This window comes from Ailuropoda melanoleuca, chromosome 17 (assembly GCF_002007445.2).
Source record: "Ailuropoda melanoleuca isolate Jingjing chromosome 17, ASM200744v2, whole genome shotgun sequence".
NCBI classification, from domain to species: Eukaryota; Metazoa; Chordata; class Mammalia; order Carnivora; family Ursidae; genus Ailuropoda; species Ailuropoda melanoleuca.
In genome coordinates, this window is record NC_048234.1 from 7,228,012 (window position 1) to 7,231,899 (window position 3,888).

Consider the following 3,888-nt stretch of genomic DNA (forward strand, 5'->3'; position numbering starts at 1 on the left):
GTTAAGGAGGCAAGGCACACAGGACTTGTCAGGTCATCTGAAGCAGGTCGGGGATTTATGGGCTTCCATTCTGTTTTCTGGGGAGCGGGGGAGACAGCAGGGGAGCGGAGCAAAGTGAGGAGTTAGGAAAACAGAATGTGACTGGTTGCCAAGGGGGGAAAAAAAGGTTTGGAGGAAAAAGCAAGCTCCCAGATCAGACCAAATGAACCAGAAGTGGTTTCGTCATCTCTGGAAAGTGAATGGAGTGAATCAGAACAAAACAGTCCCCACCCCCCAGGCATCATCCCACCCACCCCTGTTCCATCTACTCTTTGAAAGCCACTGTATAAGACACCTTGGTAAATATAAAGAATAATAAGATGTAGCCAAAGCCTTCAAGAAGTTTATAAACTCTTTGTAGAAAATTAAAAAAAGAAAACAAGAAGAAACACTAGTCTATATGTAATAATTCAATCAGAAATTATGTCAAAGGGCAGTTTGTTACAAGATGAGTCATGCAGGGAACTAGCAACATAAAATTAAAAGGGAAAATAGATAGTGGGATATGGGCATGAATGAAAACAATGTTTCTGTCCCCCAGGGGCCCATAAACTTGTGGAAGGATTTTTGTGTTAAAAAGTAACTGATAATCCTCCCTGATAAATGCAATAACAAAAGTACATACAAGATAGGAAAGTAGCAAAGCAAGGAGGGAGTGATGGTCTCTGCCTGAGCTGTCAAGGAAGGTTTTCTGAATAAGGTCATCCGACTTGGATTGTGAAGTTATAAGCAGGATGTCTCAAGACTGAGAAAAGAAGGCATCTAGGTAAAAAGAAGCATCTTAGGAAAAGAAAAATAGAGAAAAGCCTCCGTGTTTGTAAAACTGTTTGTCATTGCTAGTATGTACAGAATAAAATCGAAAGGCAGGAAATAAGGTACAAGTTGATGGGGCCAAATAACATGGAGCTTTCTGTGTCATTCTTCGGAGTGTGGCACTAGGGAGACAAGGAAGGATTTAGGCAGGGAGCGAAATGATCCCCCTATGATTTAGAAACATCACTTTGATGACAACACAGAAGACGGGTTGGAGCTGGGGAAGACTAGAAGCCGCTCAAGAGACACTTGGAACAAACCAGGAGAAAAGCAAGGAGGGCTGGAAGTAAGGAAGAGGCATCGGGAACAAATTAAGGGGTCGGTTCAAGAGGAATTCAGGAGAGTGGATGTGGCATGGTGACAGGTTGACGAGGGACAGAATGCAGGGGTGGATTGCGGGCTAGCTCCCAAGAAACTGCCCATTCGCTCAACAGGAAGTGCAGGAAAAGGGGTAGGTTTTGTAGGGAAACTTGGTGAGAGGAAGCGGTAAGTTGAGGTTTTATACCTGTTGGGATCTTTTTTTTTTAATCGATTAACATATAGTGTATTACTAATTTCAGAGGTAGAGTTCATTGTTTCATCAGTCTTATATAACACCCAGTGCTCATTACATCACGTGCCCTCCTTAAAGCCCATCACCCAGTTACCCCATCCCCCCCCACCAACCCTCCAGCAACCCTCAGTTTGTTCCATAGAGTTAAGAGTCTCTTACGGTTTGTCTCCCTCTCTGATTTTGTCTTATTTTATTTTTCCCTCCCTTCCCCTATGTTCATCTGTTTCATTTCTTAAATCCCACGTATGAGTGAGATCATATGATACTTGTCTTTCTCTGATTATTGTGCTTAGCATAACACCCTCTAGTTCCATGCACGTCATTACAAATGGTAAGATTTCTCTTTTTGATGGCTGAGTAATATTCCATTGTATATATACGTACCACATCTTCTTTATCCATTCATCTGTCAAATGGGCTCTTTTGGGACAGTCTAGCGGAGGAGGCATTTGGTTATATGGGTCTAGGGCGTAAGGAAACAATTTCAGGCAGACATAGAGATATGGAAGGAGTTTTGAGAGAAAGGAAATGATCAACAATGCCTAACCCTCAAGACAATCTAGAAGCACAAAGACTGACAAGTCCTATTGGACAAAGATTATTCATCCTCCTGTGCCCTCGAAGTATAGGGGGAAAATGTAAGGGACCTGAAGAACTGGCATGAAGCAAATTCCATCTATCCACTAGTGAAGGACAGCTGTGAGCCCCCCTCTATGCAACACACATGTCCAGCTTCCATATTCCTTAGGGCAAGCAAGTCACAGCCATGCCACGAGCCTCTTGGATATACCCTGGACCCCAAGGACACAGTCATTGCATAAATTCAGTGCAAATGAGCCGAAGGAATACAAACACATGTCGGAATGCACATTCTTTGCTTCTGATCTATGCTTCTCCCTGCCCTCTCAACAGTAATAGCAACCAGGAAGAAGCCCAAGAAGAGGCAATACACGGATGCTTGACTTTTTAACGCAGTGACCCTGCCCTCTAGTGAATGTGGCTCAACCCAGTGGCTTTAAAGCAGAATGATGGAACTGCATTCCCTTTCCTTGGGCACGAGCTAGGGCGGAGAAGCGCCAAGAGAGGGGGACAGGGTAAGAAACATCGCCGGCAGGCAGGGGGACAAGGAGCTGGGACAGATACAACAGACACTACTTTCTCTATATTTGTTTACCTTAAAGCCTTTGTTTAACTTAGACAAAAGTCCTTCTACATTCACTTTTGCAAAAGAAAACAGGTTATATCAGCAGGGCGGCTCCCGTGAGTTCCACCTGAGATTTCATTCTGGTGGGAGCATAATAATGACATTGGATTTCTGGTGTGTTGGGAGCTTAGGGGATGCCCTAGCACCGTCCAGGATCACGTCTGTGTTATCTTTATAACCCCTGCAGGGCTGGAACACAGTCCGTGCATAATAAATATTAATTCTGGAATTGTAATCGAAGCAAAATTGATAGGCTGAGGCCGCATTCCTTAAATAGGTAATTTCTTAAATTGGTAACTGGTAGCACGCATTTTTACTGTTGTTCCGGGGGTCACGGAGCCTCCTGGAGACCAGACTTTGTTGGCAGAGGTATAAGAGCCTCGTTCAGCTTGAAGACATGTTTTATTGGCCCCAGAGATGGATTTACCATGAAGCTGATGAAACTTTAGTGTCAGGGTCCTTCCTCCCACTGACACCGGCCCTGGGGGTGCTGGGAGTAGCTGGGAATTCTAGAGAGTTCCAGGTGGGAAGGGAAGCCTGGATGCAAGTAGGAAGCGTTTCTGCATTGCCATTTCTGGTCAGTTGACCGAAAGATCCACATCTTCCATGCTCCAGGTAGTTGTCATTCCATTTCTCCATTTTGGTCAAAAGTCACACTTTCACGAACCATCCCATTTCCGATTTTGCACTCATTTTTTTAAAGCCCCCCCACCCAGATATATAAGGCTCAGATCCCACATCCTGAATCTGCCCCCCGTTGACTCATACTGTGTTTTAAGAGTGTTGCTATTACTGTGTTTTAGTTTTTTGTTTGTTTGTTTTTGTTTTTTGGAATTACTAAGAGCCCACTCACATTTTTAGAAACCAATACATGGAATATTTTCCCCAGCTGTCTGGTTATAGTCAACCCAGGCTATAGGTCCTCGCAGCCCCATTTGGACAAGCCCTGTGTGTTGGGTCTGCCGCAGACACCCCCTTGCCCCAGCACATTCTCTCCTATCGCGGGTCAAAACACCTGAGTAAGCCTGCGTGTAAGCTGTGTGTCGAACCAGGACACTCGCCAAAGTGGCGTGCACAGATCCCTACGCACACCTTCAGAGAGTGGATGAAAGAGGAATAGACGCTCCCTCTGAAGTTGCTCGTCAGACATATGAAAGGAAAAAAGAGAAAACAGACAGGAGATGATACAAGGGACAGACACCGAGGACGAGGAGACGATGAGGTCTAGAAGATAGTGATGACCGGGGGTGGGGGCGGGGATTATGCTAAGAGAACTGGA